The sequence below is a fragment of the Rhinoraja longicauda genome, chromosome 4, assembly GCF_053455715.1.
Source record: "Rhinoraja longicauda isolate Sanriku21f chromosome 4, sRhiLon1.1, whole genome shotgun sequence".
In the NCBI taxonomy this organism is placed as follows: Eukaryota; Metazoa; Chordata; class Chondrichthyes; order Rajiformes; family Arhynchobatidae; genus Rhinoraja; species Rhinoraja longicauda.
This window is the reverse complement of record NC_135956.1, coordinates 17162146-17180775: the sequence shown is the minus strand read 5'-3', so window position 1 is coordinate 17180775 and position 18630 is coordinate 17162146. Positions and strand designations below refer to the sequence as shown.

The window sequence follows — 18630 nt, the reverse complement described above, 5'->3', positions numbered from 1 at the left end:
TCTGCGCTTGGTCCATATCTCTAAACCTGTCCTATTCATGTACCTGTCTAACTGTTTCTTAAATGATGGGATAGTCCCAGCCTCAACTACCTCCTTTGGCAGCTTGTTCCATACACCCACCACTCTTTGTGTGAAAAAGTTACCCCTCGTATTCCTATTAAATCTTTTCCCCTTCACCTTGAACCTATGTCATCTGGTCCTCGTTTCCCCAACTCTGGGTAAAAGACTCTGTGCATCTACCCAATCTATACCTCTCAAGATTTAGTACTCATCTCAGTCCTAAATGGCCTACCCCTTATTCTTACACTGTGACCCCTGGTTCTGACATGTATAGCTACCAAGCAACAGTTGTGAGCCAAGTGCTGTTATCTAAGTTCAGACTGACATTATGATTGTAGTTTAAGGTTTAACAATGTGGCCTTGAAAGTATTACAGCACAACATTGCTTAGTTTAGTTTAGTTACACCATGGAAACAGACCCTTCGGCCCATCATGTCCACGCCGCCCATCAAATGTCTGTCCACACTAGTCCTATGTTATCCCACTTTCGCATCCACTCCCTGTCCACCAACTGCATCCTGACCAGGGACGCCCTGCCCTGACTCCTACACCAGTTTGATCCTCTGCACCAGGGACAGTTTACAGGGGAGAATTAAACTACAAACCTGCATGTCTTTGGGATGTTTATGGATGAGGAAACTGGAGCACCCAGTGGAAACCCATGCGGTCACAGGAAGAAACGTGCAAACTCCACACAGGCAGCAAGCACACAAGGTTAGGATCAGACCCAGGTCTCTGATGCTGTGAGGCAGCAGCTACACCAGCTGTGCCATTCTGGCTCCCACGATGTGGCAGACTGCTGAACAGCACGATTCTCTGCCTACAGTCACACACCAGGACGATATTGAGAGTGTGCCTTCCCTCTAAAGTGAGGAAGGGTTGACAAGCATTGTTTAGTTTAGAGGTAATGCACAGAAACAGGCCCTTCAGCCCACTGAGTCCGTGCCTACCAGCAATCCCCTTACACTAGCACTATCCTACACGCTGGGGACAATTTACAGTTTTTTACTGAAGCCAAATTAACTTACAAACCTGTATTTCTTTGGGATGTGGGAGGAAACCGCAGCACCTGAAGAAAACCCACCCGGTCACAGGGAGAACATACAAACTCCGTACAGACAGCACCCGCAGTCGGGATCAAAGCCGAGTTTTTGGTGTTGTAAGGCAGCAACTCTGCTGCTGCGCCACCGTGCCGCCCAGTAGGTATAATCTATTATTACTCCACTCACTTTCAGCAGCCTTTTACTATTTATACACACACTATAAAACACCATTATTAATGTCTAATTTGACAGATCGCCTCATGATGGCTGTCACAATGAATATGAATCTGAAGTTCTTAGGACATTTGTTTTACCCAAGAAAGAGGTGCTTATGATCTTAATTTTGCACTGATCGAGTCAGATGGGCAAAAGATGAGGACTAACTCATGAAATGGATCACCAACTAATCTCCCTTCAATTTTATGTGCTTGGATTAAGATGCGGATTTTACTGCAGAACGTAAGGCTAATGCTGCACCAAATCGACCACCAACATTTTAGAAGTGCACAGTGGAAAGTACGCTGGAAGTCCTTTATAAAACATTTTGAGGAGACAATGTGTAGGAAGGAACTGCAGATGCTAGTCTACATCAAATAAAGACACAAAATGCTGGAGTAACTCAGCGGGACAGGCAGCATCACTGAAGAGAGGAATGGGAGAAGGTTTCGGGTCGAGACTCTTCTTCAGACTGCAGAAGGGTCTCGACCCAAAACATCACCCATTCCTTCTCTCCAGGGATGCTGCCTGTCCCGCTGAGTTACTCCAGCATTTTGTGTCTATACGAGGAGAAAATGAACAGGTCTAAAAGCTGTTGATGTTGAATGCTTCAGACCTGTCAACTCTTATGCAATAGGGTGTGAAACTGATGCAATTTAAACTGTCATGCTCTCACACTTATATTTCTAAATGTCATGCCAAATCATTGGTGTTAAGAGATTGTGACCAAAAATATTTTAAAAAAGAAAGAGTGACTCATGATTTGTGAAGTTATTGTTCCCTGTTACAGCTATGATGCCTCTCTTTCAAGCATTTCGCATCTGACAGAAGATGAAAATGTGTATATTTCTATGTTATGCCCGGGAAAGTTTGGCCAGGTCTGTACATGTTTTCATAGTCATTGGTCCGAAGAAGGGTTCTGACCCAAAATGTCACTTGTTCCTTCTCGCCAGAGATGCTGCCTGACCCACTGAGTTACTACAACATTTTGTGCCTGTCTTCGGTATAAACCAGCATATTATATTTATTTATTTATTTATTTATTTCATATTTCAGATACAGTTCCTTCCTACACTGCATGTTTTCATAGTTCTTTGCATGTGTAAGTTGTAGAATGGTTATTGGTGAGTTTACATGTGTTTATATTTAATGGAGCATAGTACCTAATTCAGTACAGCACAAGAACAGGTCCATACGCCCACAATATATGTGATGAACATGATGCCAAGTCTAACCAACTGCCTACACTTATTCCATATCCCTCCATAACCTGCATAACCATATGCCTATCCAAAGGTTTCTTAAATGGCACTATCATATCTGCCTCAATCACTGCACCAGGGTGACACAGTGGTGCAGCGGTAGAGTTGCTGCCATACAGCACCAGAGACCCCGGTTCGATCCTGACTACAGCTGCCATCTGTATGGGTTTTGTACATTCTCCTTATGACCATGTGAGTTTTCTCCCAGTGTTCCGGTATCCTCCCACACTCCAAGGATATGCAGAGTTTGCAGGTTAATTGGCTTCTGCAGTGTGTAAAATAGAACTAGTGTATGGGTGATTGCTGGTCGTCATGGACTCAGTGGGGCCTGTTTTCTCTAAACTAAACTAAGCTAAACCAGGCAGAGATTTACCGGCACTCGATACGCTCTGTGTAAAAAACTGGCCCATACACCTCCTTTAAAAAGCTTTACCCTTCTCATCTTAAAACTATACCCTCTTGTATTTGATTTTTCTTTGCTCCCTAATAGAGGATTTATCTATGCCTTTCATGATACAATACAATACAATACAATACAATATATCTTTATTGTCATTGTTCAGGGGTACAACGAGATTGGGAATGCGCCTCCCATACGATGCAATAAATTAATTAGCTAGTCAGTATTAATTTAAACAACCCAATGAAACAAATTGTAACAGTTTTAAACCAGAATAAAGTGCAAGTAAATCTGTGCCGGATCATAGCAGCTATGGCCCTGGGGATGAAGCTGTTCCTGAGTCTGGAGGTGCGGGCGTAGAAGGCCTTGTATCGTCTGCCCGATGGTAGAAGTTCGAACAGACTGTTGCAGGGGTGGGAAGAGTCTTTGTGGATGCTGGTGGCTTTTCTGAGGCATCGTGTGTTGTAGATGCCCTCCAAGGCTGGTAGCTGTGTTCCGATGGTCCTCTGAGCTCTATGTTATATACTTCTATCAGGTCTCCACGCAATCTCATGTGCAGATGTAGGTGGAAGGGATGAGTACGTTTTGTAACTTTGTCAGTGCCTTTGTGGCTACACTTTTGTGTTCTTTGTTTGCAAAAACAAAGAATTTCATTGTTCCTGGGTACAAGGGACAATGAAGTATCATCATCATCATCATCAGCAAGGGTGCGAGGTCTAATTTCACAATTCATGGAAGAGGGGTTTGTGCATCTCCGATTTGTCTTCCATGTTTGTATTTCTCTGATTAGCATTTTAGTTACTGTAATTTTAACCAATAGTTTTTAGAATTATTTGAGGAGATTTTCAGCTTCAGCGCTCCCAGTAGGAAATTAAATTTAATAGGCAGAAAACCACAGGCTTTGGATCACTGATTTCATAATATTTGTCCTGAACAGATGATGCAAATACTAAAGTAGAAAATGTCTCCTATAAAACTATATAGGGGGGGGCACGGTGGCCCAAGGGTAGAGTTGCTGCCTTACAGAACCAGAGACCCGGGTTCGATCCGTGCTATCTGTACAGAGTTTGTACGTTCTCCCCGTGACCTGCATGGATTTTCTCCGGGAAGCTCCGGTTTCCTCCCACACTCCAAAGACGTACAGGTTTGCATGTTACTTGGCTTGGTATAAATGTAAATTTCCCTAGTGTGTGTAGGATAGTGTTAGTGTGCGGGGATTGCTGGTCGGCGCGAACTTGGTGGGCCGAGGGGCCTGTTTCCGTACTTTATACAATACAATACAATACAATATATCTTTATTGTCATTGTACCCAGGGGTACAACGAGATTGGGAATGCGCCTCCCATACGATGCACTAATTTAGGTAATTTAGACAGCAGCAACCCAACGAAACGAACAGTTGTAACAGTTTTGGACAGGGTAAAGTGCAAGTTGATCTATGCGTTGTGGCCATCCGGCTCAGCAGGACCGGTTCATAGCAGCTATGGCCCTGGGGATGAAGCTGTTCCTGAGTCTGGAGGTGCGAGCATAGAAGGCCTTGTATCGTCTGCCCGATGGAAGGAGTTCGAACAGACTGTTGCAGGGGTGTGAAGAGTCTTTGTGGATGCTGGTGGCTTTTCTGAGGCATCGTGTGTTGTAGATGCCCTCCAAGTCTGGTAGCTGTGTTCCGATGGCCCTCTGAGCTCTATGGACTACCCGCTGTAGAGCTTTCCTTTCTGCCTCCGTGCAGCTGAGGTACCACACAGGGATTCCATGCGTTAGGATGCTCTCTATGGTGCAGCGGTAGAAGGTCTTCAGCAGCTGTTGGGGTAGACCAGACTTTTTCAGTGTTCTTAAGTAGAACAGTCTTTGTTGTGCCTTCTTGACCAGCGCAGCAGTGTTATTGGACCATGTTAGGTCCTCCGAAATGTGAGTGCCCAGAAACTTGAAGCTGGACACTCTCTCCACACTGACCCCATTGATAGAGATCGGGGCATATTCCCCGTTATGTGACCTACGGAAGTTGATGATCAGCTCCTTGGTCTTGGTGGTATTTAGGGACAGGTTGTTATCCGAGCACCAGTCCGCCAGGTTCTGCACCTCCGCTCTATAGTTTGTTTCATCCCCGTTGGTGATCAGCCCGATCACCGTTGTGTCATCTGCAAACTTGACAATGGTGTTGGTGTCGAATGCAGGAACACAGTCGTGTGTGAAGAGGGAGTAGAGCATGGGGCTCAGAACACAGCCCTGTGGTGTGCCGGTACTCAGGGTGATAGTGGAGGACAGGTGCGGGCCCATTCTCACTGCCTGCGGTCGTTCCAGCAGGAAGTCCAGGATCCAGTCACATAATGACGAGCTAAGGCCTAGCTGGTGGAGTTTGGTGATGAGCTTGGTGGGGATGACCGTGTTGAAGGCGGAGCTATAGTCTATGAATAGCATCCTCACGTACGTGCCCTGTCTCTCTAGGTGAGTCAGGACAGTGTGAAGAGCCAGAGAGATGGCGTCCTCTGTAGATCTATTTGCCCTGTATGCAAATTGATGTGGGTCCAGTGAGTCAGGGATGCTGGATTTGATGTGTGAGAGGACTAGCCTCTCAAAGCACTTCATGACAATCGGCGTTAGGGCAACCGGGCGGTAGTCGTTCAGGTTGGAGATCTTTGCTTTTTTCGGCACCGGAACTATGATAGCCGACTTCAGGCACTTGGGGACCGTAGCCAGAGATAATGACAGGTTAAAGATCTTGGTGAATACCTCAGCCAGCTGTTCAGCACAGTCCTTCAGTACCCTTCCTTGAACACCATCCGGTCCTGCAGCCTTGCGTGGGTTGACCCTTTGCAGAGCGCGTTGTACCTCCTGTGTGCTCAGTTGCAAGACCTGTCCCACCGCCTCGGCTGGGGTTCTTTCACTCAAGGTGGTTTTGCCAGTTTCAAAGCGGGCAAAGAAGGTGTTAAGCTCGTTGGTCAATGCCATATCGCTGTGGGGGCAGGCAGGGCTGCTCTTGTAGCCAGTGATGTCCCTGACACCCTGCCACATGCTTCTGGTGTCCGTGGTGTTGAAGTGGTCTTCCACTCGTTGCCTATGGGTGTCTTTGGCCCTTTTAATACCTTTGCTTAGGTGTGATCTGGCAACACTGTATGCTGAAGTGTCACCAGATTTAAAGGCATTGTTGCGTGCCCTCAGCAGGTTCTGTACCTCCTTGTTCATCCAGGGTTTCCGGTTTGGGAACATCTTTATCACCTTGTCCTCCGTGACATTTTCCACACAGCAGTTGATGTAGGAGAGCACAGTGGATGCGTATTCCTCCAAGTCTACCTCTATCTCTGAACCGTAGGTGGCCTGTTGTGCAAACAGGTCCCAGTCGGTGCGATCAAAGCAGTCCTGGAGTTGTAGGGTGGCATTCTCGGGCCATATTTTGACCGTCTTTATTGTGGGTTTGGTCTTGCGGATGAGGGGTTTGTATGCGGGCAGTAGAAACAGTGAGAGGTGATCGGATTGTCCCAGGGGTGGGCAGGGGAGAGCTCTGTAGGCGTCCTTTACATTGGTGTACACCTTGTCCAGTGTGTTTGAGCCCCTGGTAGGGCACTGCACATGCTGATGGAATTTGTGGAGCGAGGCTCGTAGGTCGACCTGATTGAAGTCCCCTGCAACAATGAAGGCACCGTTGGGGTGGGCATCCTGCTGCTTACTGATGGCCGAGTGCAGCTGTGCTAATGCTAGGTTAGCATTAGCCTGTGGGGGAATGTATACGGCCATGATGATGACCACCGTAAACTCCCGCGGCAGATAGAACGGCCTACATTTGAGCAGTAAGTACTCCAGGTCTGGGGAGCAGTAGCTCTCTATTGCAGTGTGGTTGGTGCACCAGTCATTGTTAATGTAGATGCAGAGCCCACCGCCCTTGCTCTTACCGGAGTCCTTTGTTCTATCAGCACGATGTAGTGAGCGGTTTGTTAGCTCCACAGCCCCGTCGGGGACCAGTGCGTTGAGCCACGTCTCCGTGAAGATCAGCGCGCAGCAGTTTTTCAGGGATCGCTGGGTGTTGATCCACAGCCTTACCTCATCCAGCTTGTTGGAGAGTGACCGGACATTGGCGAGAAAGATGCTTGGTAAGGATGGTCTTTGTGGGGCCCTCCACCAAATCTAAACCAAATCTAAAAATGTAAGGAAAGGGAAAGGTTGTTTGACTCTTTATACCTGCACCTACCCATGTGGCATAACATAGCAGTTTATTTGTACCCAATTCACTGAAAAATTTCCACATACTTTATTAGTTCTCTTCTTCAAATGGTTATCTAATTATCTTTTATAAAGTTTCAAAAGACACAACTTTATGAGATAAGCTAATGTATATTGACTTTTTAAAGCTCTAGGTGGAAAAATAAATATTCCATTGATGCCATTAATCCTATTTTTTTCCTCCTGTTGATTTTTGACCAATGAAAATAATCTCCCATTAAAGCTTTCAAAATGTTAACAATTTTGATCATTAAATTTTCTTTTAACTTTCTTCATAAGTTCATAAGTCATAGAAGCAGAAATAGGCCATTTAGCCCATCAAGTCTACTCTGCCATACAGTCATGGCCGATCTATTTTCCCTCTCAACCCCATTCTCCGGCCTTCTCCCCTGACACCAGTACTAATCAAGTATCTGTCAATCTCTGCCTAAAGAATCGCCTATTTGGACATGGCCTCCACAGCCTTCTACCTGTTTTTGGCACGCCAAACGCCATTACGTTTGTGGAAACTAGGAACTGCATCTGCTGTTTTACACAAAAGGACACAGAGTGCTGGAGTAACTCAATGTGTCAGGCAGCATCTCTGAAGAACATGGATGGGTGATGTTTCAGGTCGGAACCCTACTTCAGACTGATTGTAGTGGGAGTGGGGGAAGAAAGCTGCAAAAGGGGAGAGGCAGATCAAAGCATGGTAGGCCACAGGTGGACACAGGACTTTGATAGGCAGATAATTGGAGTAAAGGCCAGAGACTAAAGCAGAAGGCGTGAGACAGACAGTATGAAGAGTTGCAAATTGTGAAGCCAGAGGAAGGAATGGAGGAGAGAAGGGGGAGAAATCCGTGCGAGTCCAGCTGGAGAACAAGGGAGGGTATGAAGGAGAATGAGGAGGGGTATGAGGATGCGGGAGGGGGGTTATTAGATGTTACCTAAAATTGGAGAATTCCTTGAATTCAATTTAATTACATTTGGTTCTGATGCCAATCAAGTATAATTTCTGGTATTAGGTCCCTCTTGCTTTAAAAATTATCATAGTTCCCTTCATATAAAAAACATTCCAACAAAATTGGTGAGACTAGGCTGGCAACTGCATTGCCATTTAAACTCTGATCAATGGAAGCAAGTCAGTAAGTACAACTATCCCCTTGGTTCGACTGCCTTGGTGGTGAGGCGAATGGAATTCAGGCATCATGGAAAGTGAGGAGGGGGATGAGAGTCATAGAGTCATACAGGATGCAAACAGGCCCTTCGGCCGAAATCGAGTTCCCATGTTGAGTGTTATATTTTTAATACTCCTAACATGCATTGGGAGGGTGGAGAGGGGAATATTCATAACATGATGTCCCAATGGAGGCACTTGCAATCTGTCCTTTGGAAGAAGGGTCTCGACCCGAAACGTCACCCATTCCTTCTCTCCTGAGGCGCTGCCTGTCCCGCTGAGTTACTCCAGCATTTTGTGTCTATCTTCGATTTACTCCAGCATTTTGAGTCCACTCTCAATTACACCATATTCATTACTTCTGGATGGATTCACTTCTTGTTCTACTGGGAGCTAGGAGCAAAGGATGAAAACTGTTGATTTATTTGTTATCAGTAACCAATTAAATGATGGCATATTACGTGTAAAATACACCAAGGAAATGAAGTTGGCAATAAGGTAAATATCAAGATCTCAACAGAAATTGAGCAAACGCTTTTTAACGCACACACGTTTACTGAATGTTTTTCAAGTACAATGTAGATGTATAGAAAGGACACAAATCAAGCCAATATTTAAGCATCTCTTTCTTCAATGAATACAATCCTGTGTTTTTTATTTTGTCTGATCTCCAGTTGTGAATCAAATCTCAATAAAATGTATGCTCAGTTATGAGAGACATGGATCAAGCAGACAGTGAGAACATTTTCTCGCAGGGGGGAATTGTCCTACACTGGAGGGCATGGCTATAAGTTGAGAGGGGAAAGTTTAATGAAGATGTGCAGAGCAAGTTTTTTTTACCAAGTATAGTAAGGACTTGGAATGCATTGCCTGGGGTGGTGCTGGAGGCAGACAGGATATTGGTATTTAAGAGGCTTTTAGATAGGCGCATGGAAGTGGAAAGCATAGAGGGATATGGATTACATGCAGGCACATGAGATCTGTTCAACCTGGCATCATGTTCAGCATGAATATTGTGGGCCGAAGGACCCATTCCTGTGCTGTACTGTTTGATGTTCTATGTTTGAAATGCACGCTAATCAAAAACAACGTGAGGGCGCATTTTGTAAAATGTGGAGAAGTCAACTCTTGGTTGAGATTCCCTTTGAGCCGTGAGAATAAAAGGTCAAGATATAAACATGATGGAGAAAATAAATTTCCAATTCTGAAAACAAAAAAGAAAGACTTTTTCATGCAAAGGTATCAAAGGTATGTTGTTAGTGCCACTTTACCATCAGTTTTTATTGGTTGTTTTATATTTATATGGGCGGAAAGGTTCCAAACTCCTCCTCAGTCCTTTCCTCAGTTGAAGTAAATGTCAGATCCATTGCTTGAATATAGTCATAGAATCATCAGTATGGAAGGCTGTCCTTTGCTCACTGAGTTCACCTCATGCATCAAGCACCCATTTAAACCAGTCCTAATTAATCCCATTTTATTTTCACCATGGTTCCCCCAGATTCTACCACTCACCTTTGAACAGGGGCAATTTACTGTGGCCAGTTGGCCTCGCAATCCTGATGCTGCCTGACCCATTGATTTACTCCAGCATTTTAGTACATAGATAATGAGGGTTATAGAGTAAATGGTTACAATCTTTGGGATGCAAGATGAATCTGGAGGGGAACACATGTAGTCAATGGGAGAACCTGCAAACTCCACTCAGTCAGCAACAGAGTCTGGTATGATGAGGCAGCAGTGTAACTATCCGCATCATAGTGCCACCGTGATATGGCGACGAATATAGAGTGACATCTGTTCTGCTCAATAATTTATCGTTTGAAAAAAATGGATTTAGATTAGACTATAATTAGGCATAAATAACAAGGAATTAATTACTCAATTTTCAGCAAATAGCCAAATTAACATTTTTGGATTCCAAACTACTTCGGCCTTGTACTATATGACTATATGAAGTAATAACAAGGCACTGCAGATGTTGGTTTATACCAAAGATCGACACAAAATTCTGGAGTAACTCAGTGGAAAAGGCAGCCTCTCTGCGGAAAATGGATAGGTGATGTTTCGGGTTGGGACCCTTCTTCAGACCATGTGACTTATATGAAGCTTACTTTTGAATTAGCAGAACAAAATCAATCAGATGATATCACTTTGTTCTACCACAGAACTAAAAGAGAGAAAACAGGAATCCTGACTACCAGAGAAATATGGGCCGCATTTAAAACGACAATACACTGTTTCCCTGGAAACATGATTCTTACAGTAAATCTGTAAAAAGTTTATGACATCTGACTCTACTTTTTTTTATATGCACCAGAGACTCAGAAGTAGGTGTATGACGTGGAAGATAAACATACCTTTTCATTGCCATAAAGTCTATATGGAGCACACGCATCCCATAACCATTCAACAGTTTGACAAAGGAGCACTTGGGCATGGAGTTTTCTTGTAATACAATAAATTAGGGCGGCACGGTAGCGCAGCGGTAGAGTTGCTGCTTTACAGCGAATGCAGCGCCGGAGACTCAGGTTCGATCCTGACTATGGGTGCTGCACTGTAAGGAGTTTGTACGTTCTCCCCGTGACCTGCGTGGGTTTACTCCGAGAACTTCGGTTTCCTCCCACACTCCAAAGACGTACAGGTATGTAGGTTAATTGGCTGGGTAAATGTAAAAATTGTCCCTAGTGGGTGTAGGATAGTGTTAATGTACGGGGATCACTGGGCGGCACGGACTTGGAGGGCCGAAAAGGCCTGTTTCCGGCTGTATATATATGATATGATATGATATGATGAAATGATGATAAATGCAGTGATTCTTTCATCTCAGCAATGTCAGTGTTGCAAAATAAAATGTATATTTGGTCTACTCAATACTGCCAAAGTTGATACCAGTAAATAACCAATATTAAAGAGAGCACATTACACAGTGCCAATTTTTGGCATATTGAAAGCATAGATGGGCAGAGTGGCAGCACAATGGCGCAGCGGTAGAGTTAGTGCCTGACAGCGCCAGACAACAGGGTTCGATCCTGACCTCGGGTACTGTCTGTAATACGGAGTTTATACATTCTCCTTAACCACATTGGTTTTCTCCGGGTGCTTCGGTTTCCTCCCACACTCCAAAGACGTACAGGTTTGAAGGTTAATTGGTTTCAGTAAAAATTGGACATTGTCCCTTGTGTGTAGGATAGTGCTAGTAAGCAGTGTGATCGCTGGTCGGTGCGGTCTCGGTGGGATAAATGGCCTGTTTCTGCGCTGTACTTCCAGAGTCTAAAGTGAAGATCGACACAAAATGCTGGAGTAACTCAGCGGGTCAGGCAGCATCTCTGCATAAAAGAAATGGGTGACTTTTCTGGTCGAGACCCTTCTTCAGACTCAGTCTCAACCCAAACATTACATATTCCTTTTATCCAGAGATGCTGTTTTTCCTTTTCCTGCAGAGATTCCTTTTATCCAGACCCTTTGAATTACTCCAGCATTTTGTGTCTATCTTCAGTGAAAACCAGCATCTGCAGTTCCTTCCTACACACAAAGTCTAAAGAGTGGTCATTTAGTATATAGATAATGAGGGTGACACAGTAAATGGTTACAATCTTAGGAGTTCCCTGTGTTCAATCTCAAAGTAATAACATGGATGACACAAATATGACTTTAATATGGACAACTTTCTATTGTGGCCTATACTTATGGTGCAAGCAGTGTTAGTCGATGCAATAGAAAGCTTCCTCAACTATAAAATGGATTATGTTTTGCACAATGTTTTAATGTTGCAATGACACGACATGTTTACAGAGCTCAAACGTATGAGCTGGTTCTGCTCATTGAAGAAAATTGCCAATCAATATACCATGCAGCTCCTGTTGTTATCACATTATCCTAAACTGCAAATATTAATAGCTCTGGTATCATATGGGACAGTGCAACACTAACAATAAATATGCCACAGAGCTGCCAAGCCATTTCCATTGGAGACTTGCTCCTTCTGTAATATACAGTTTAATCAGTATATGAATACAGCTAAGGAGCATCACAACTATTTAAAAGCACTGGAGATAACAGTAAAGGTATCCACAGCCCAGTACACCTTGTGCTCATAACGAACAGATCACCTCTATCCATAAAAGAAGCAGGATAAATCAAAACCAATAAATAATTTGGTTCTAACTCTAAGTTCTAACTATTCCTGCCACATTTTATCTTACACTGCCCCTGAACAAATTACCTTACTGTTGTTTCTTCAATAAACAGATCGTTGAAGCATTATCAATTGTTTTTTAAACATTTTGGTACAGATAGAGGAATAAAATAAACCCCAATGTTATGACTAAGATGTTGTTCAGATATTTAGTACCGACATATTTTTTTCAACTGTGCATCCTCTGGAATCGTATGACTTTTTGATTTCTTGTCACCATTAACATGTACCCGTTGTACTTCAACACCTCTGACACCACATTGCCACTACAATTATATATTACTGACATTATGCATATGCTATTCGTAATTGCAAATCACTTGTTTCCCCATACACTTTCAGTGAAGATATCTTAGCATAATTGTAAGAGGTAAGTCTCATTAAAAACCATCCACGCTGCATTGATATCAAGGATTGAATGGTGGTAGGAGGATTACTGAAAGAATATTTGTTGCTCGTGTAAATACTAGCCTGAGACATGCTGACGACTAGGTCACTAACCATTTATCAGCCTGTACAGCCTCTGCTTTCATCAAACAATAACATGGCATAGTTTCACAGCCGGGCAAACAGCATACCATGAAACAGCAAAGTGCATTAACACAGCTTAAGGAAGGGATAATACTCGTCACATGTACTTCTGCCCTGGGCTCTCACCTTTTCCTCACGGAAAAACTGTTCTGATACAGAGGCCGTCACCTTCAGTTGGTGTTAAAGGCTAATTCTCCTGACAGGGTGGGCTCTCAAAAGCAGCAAATGAAACCGTGCAGCAAAAGCAGCAAATGAAAGTGTTATGCTTTCTTTAGGCATAATAAAGAAAAAAAGGAAGTAGGAGGAGACCAATTTTTAATATATGTAAGGATGGAAGTCATAAATGTTCATTCAGTATACATGGATTTGAATTGATCCAATTACTTTGATTAAATACCTCACATTTTATACTCCGGTTTCTGAAAAAATATATATAGATACATTTTTCAAGCATATTTCAGTAGGGTTTTTTGCTCTGAAGACCTTTTATTTTTTTCTCAATGCATTCACTTCGACTATTTGCTCTATTGATCAGTCCCCTCTGGTCCAATGTTTTGGAAACATTCCAAAACCAGTTAATGTTCCTCAGACTTCATTGTCTTAAGGAATGTAGATGAAAGCTTAACAACAAGCACAGCCATAACCATCGGAATACAATCAGAGCAACGTACACAAGGAATCAACCTTAAGGAATTAAACATTTCCAAATGAAAGCCAAAGGACAGGAATGAAGAGCTGACAGTTCCTGCTAATAATTACATATAAACCCATATGCTGATAAATATTAGCGAATGGAACAAAAGAAATTGAAATTCGTCTGTCATTACATTTTCTACAACCTCCGACCCCGACACATCAGTTATTATAGGAAAATAGCTCATATCTTTAAATAATAACATTGCACTTCTGAATAAGGCTTTAACTTGTCTTCCCCTCAATAGGCAAATTTATAGATCATACATTGTCTATTACAACAAAAGGCAATGCCAGAAACACTTTACAAATCGAGCATTTGATTCAAAGTGGAAACGCTTTTTCTAAAACAGTGGAAACAAATGTTTACATTGTTTTCAATGAATATCCTGGACCTTGCTTCGTACATACCTGTACTACTTCCATTTCATCTTAGCCTGGTTTCATTTCCAATGGATTCAATGCATCCATTTGGTTTATATAAGGACTGGAACATACCGATTCTAGATTTACTTTACTTCAAAATATCCATTTAACACAGTCCTCTGGGCAGTATTAAATAATAAAGGTTCGAATGACTTTCTGCTTTTTTTGTGAAGGAAAGAAAAATAAAACAACCCGAGCCATTTATAAAGCACAATATTGTTCAATAGATACAACAAACCCTATTCTTTTTGCACTCCACATGTTCATTTTAACAGAGAAAAATTGAGAATATGCACAGTCTTGCTGCGAGAGTTTACATCATGATATTCTGTCAATATTGGACCTGCAAATGATGTCCAAATTAAGTGACAACTTAACCCAGACTTGGACTCAGTATTTCAATCATATTAAGAACACCGATGATTACTGTAAAAAAAAGGGCTGGATTTAGCAGCTAATGCAAACACAAAAGCACTTACCTCTCCACACAGGGTTCACTGCCTGTTCAGACCACGTGTGTTGAAAATACACCTAATCCTGAAACGATGCACTGGCTAGTAAACAGCAGTTGTCCAGCAGGCTTGAAGCATCCACTGTAGAGCATTTACTGAAGTGGAATGGTGAAGCACATTCTCTCAGTCCCCACAGCCTGCACTCTTAGTCAGTGATGCTGCAGCACTGAATGTGGAGAGAGAGAGAAAAAAATAATACATATATAGATGGAGGAACAAAGGCAGTTATAAAGACCTGGAGTGGATAATATTTCCTGGGAGATTCTGGATCAATCTATTGCCTTAAACCCAGGAAAAAAAAGAAATTCTTTGAGGCTTAAATGTAACAGAATAACGTTGCGCATTCTGCTTGATGGATTCAACAAACAGCTTTGTTTAGCTTTAATTAGTCCGGGTAAGCAAATGCAAAATAATATTCTCCTTTGAGAGACAAGAGCAGTGACGTCGTGTAAAGCTTGTTCTACATATGGTTAGTCTTTCCTGTGAGTTGCCAGTAGGATTTCATTCATATTAGTTTATGCTGTGAGGTTGCTGACATCTGGTGACCTAAACACGACTGTTGAAATAAAATGTTGATGTGAAATAAGGTACTGTTGCTAATATTATTATCAATTTCTGGAGCCAAAACCAAGGTACCATTTAGATTCAACTGTTCATGAAAATCCAAATGTTAACTTAAAAAATGTTTTTTTTCGATAAGGCATAAGATGTCCAAAACCTGGCAGCTTGTCTGAAACATTGGAGAAGATGCACTTTAGACTTTAGGCTTTTGAGATACAGTGCGGAAACAGGCCCTTCGGCCCACCGAGTCTGCACCGACCAGTGATCACCCCGTACACCAGCACTCTCCTACACACTAGGTACAATTTACAATTCTACCGAAGCCAATTGACCTGCAGGCCGGTAACTCTTTGGAGTGTGGGAGGAAACCGGAGCACCTGGAGAAAACCCACACTATCACAGGGAGAACATGCAAACTCCACGTAGACAGCACCCGTAGTCGGAATCGAACCCGGGTTTCTGGTGCTGTAAGACAGCAACTCTACCACTGCACAACCATGCCGCCCTGAAAGACTTATCCTATCAAAGTCTTTCACATTGCAGTCATTATGCTTCATATCATATCATATCATATATATACAGCCGGAAACAGGCCTTTTCGGCCCTCCAAGTCCGTGCCGCCCAGTGATCCCCATACATTAACACTATCCTACACCCACTAGGGACAATTTTTTACATTTACCCAGCCAATTAACCTACATACCTGTACGTCTTTGGAGTGTGGGAGGAAACCGAAGATCTCGGAGTAAACCCACGCAGGTCACGGGGAGAACGTACAAACTCCTTACAGTGCAGCACCCGTAGTCAGGATCGAACCTGAGTCTCCGGCGCTGCATTCGCTGTAAAGCAGCAACTCTACCGCTGCGCTACCGTGCCGCTCATAGCAGTTTTTTTTCCCCAGAGTAAAGATTCTAAAACTAGAGAGCACAGACAAGTTGAGAGATTTAAGAGGGACCTCAGAGATAACTTTTTCACATGGAGGGTGGTCCATTTCTGGAATGAGCTGCCAAAGGAAGCTATAGAAGTGGATACAATGACAACTTTCAAAACATTTGGGGAGATATATGGAGGGTGGATTGAGAGGGTTATGGGGCAAATGTGGGCAAATTGGACAGCCCGGAATGCCAACTTGGTTTGCATGGACAAGCGGGCAGAAGGGCCTGTTTCCAATAGCTCTCTCTCTATGACTCTAAGTAGGTAATTATAACCATTGAAACTGGATTTAATCGTTCCTTCCCATTAACCCATTCCTTCTCTCCAGAGATGCTGCCTGTCCCGCTGAGTTACTCCAGCATTTTGTGTCTATCTTCGGTTTATACCAGCATCTGCAGTTCCTTCCTACACCTTTCATTGTTTCTTTGTTGTCTTCATGCTTAAAAGAAGTAAAACTGTACTGCAGAGTTCTTCCAAAATGCATTTTTATCATCTGAATATGGACCTTTTACATCCAAAGCTATAATGTCCATGTGGCTTATTCAGAGCCACAGCAGCCTGAGGCCAGAAACGGGTTCTATAAAGGGAGCTTGAAGAGAAATCGTCGCTGTTGCCATTAATCGATATACGATTCCAAACTATTGATCATAGAGCCATAGTCATACAGCATGGAAAAAGGCCCTTTGGCCCAACATGCCCAAACCGACCAACGTCTCCCATCTACACTCGTCCTACCTGCCTGTGTTTGGCCCATATCCCTCTAAACCAGTTACATCCATCTGCCAGTCTAAATGTTTCTTAAACGTTGAAATAGCACCTGCCTCAACTACCTTCTCTGGCTGCTCATTCCATACATCCACCACGCTTTGTTTAAAACAGTTACTCCTCAGGTTCCTATTAAATCTTCCCCCCCCACACCTTAAACCTATGCCCTCTGGTTCTCGGTTCCCCTACTCTGTGGAAGAGACTGGGCATTTACCCAATCCATTCCTTTCATGATATTGTACAGCTCTATAAGATCACCCTTCATCCTCCTGCGCTCCAAATAGAGTCCCAGCCTGCTCAACTTCTCCCTCTAGCTCAGGCTCCTGAGTTCTGGCAACATCCTCGTAAATCTTCTCTGCACCCTTTCCTGCTTGACAATATCTTTCTTATGACATAGTGCCAAGAACTGAACCCAGAAATGTGGACTCACCAATATCCGATACAACTGTAATATGACCTTCTATACTCAATACTCTGAATGACGAATGCCAAAGTGCCGAAATACTTTTTGACCTCCCCTCCCTATCAACCTGTGACGCCACTTTCAAGAAACTATGTATCTGCACTCCCAGATCCCTCTGCACTACAACACTCTCCAGAGCCATACCATTTACTGTGTGGGTCCTGCCCATGTTAGTTTTCCCAAAACTGCAACCTCAATTTCTCTTGATCATATAAGTTCCAACGTCTAACCCTGGAGCAAACTGAGTTGTGGTTGAACAAGAAATAGACGGGGCTTATAGAAGATGCAAAGGTCAGGAGGCAGATGCATCTCAGATCAATTAAAAAACCATGACGATCATCTCCATCTCAGCTGGGCTCAAGTTGAATTCTGCCAAATGCATCAATTATTTTGCAATGGTTTTTGAATCAAATGGAGTGCAGCCAAGTCCCCAAAATACTGTCAGCTACTGGGAAAATTGAGGCACTGAAGAACACGTAAAACCTAAAACGTTTTTCAACGGATAATCCGGAAATGAATTATTTCATTCCTTGCGTGACAGAGACAAAACATGGAGAGAGACTTTAGGAAAATGCTGAATATCAGATCTCACAATCCCACAAAGCATCTATCGATGGACCCTAGGAAATTAAGTTCACAGATGTATTGCAGATAGATTTTAAAACTCTGTCATTTTGCAGGTAGACGTCTCTATCGCAGGCCAGAGGGCAGGTTTAATACAAAACTCTTTATATCTAAACTACTCACACTGGCAGAAATGACATACTTGGCTAATAAATTAATTACAATACAATACAAATTAGAAATACCATTACAGGAGAACTATTAGTAGTTATGCATGTATGTGAGGAATTCCACACTTACATCCCTGCAAACAAATTTGCAAAAGAAATTGATCATCAACTCCAGAACAAATTTATAAGAAGAAGGGAGGCACGGTGGCGCAGCGGTAGAGTTGCTCTCTGTCAGCGCCAGAGGCCCATGTTCGATCCTGACTGCAGGTGCTGTCTGTGCGGAGCTTGTATGTTCTCTTCATGACCTGCGTGGGTTTTCTCCAGGACCTCCGGTTTCCTCCCACATGCCAAAGATGTACAGATCTGTAGGTTAATTGGCTTGGTAAAATTGAAAAATGTTCCTGGTGTGTGTAGATTGTGTTAATGTGTGGGATCGCTGGTCGACACAGTCTCAGTGGGCCAAAG

The 18630-nt window shown here is 43.2% G+C and overlaps 1 protein-coding gene across 4 annotated transcripts in view; it reads right to left on the bottom strand.

The window, feature by feature from the left end:
- Window positions 1-15073, bottom strand: part of dlgap1a (discs, large (Drosophila) homolog-associated protein 1a) — a 539147-nt gene extending 524074 nt beyond the window's left edge. For 3 of the 4 annotated variants that reach the window (XM_078397270.1, XM_078397269.1, XM_078397275.1), the window contains exon 1: window positions 14677-15073. The gene's annotated coding sequence lies outside the window, so the exon portion shown is untranslated. Of the gene's footprint in view, window positions 1-6868; window positions 7014-14676 lie in introns of those variants that run through there. The other variant, XM_078397271.1, reaches the window with a different exon arrangement.
- Between the last annotated feature and the right edge of the window lie 3557 nt (window positions 15074-18630).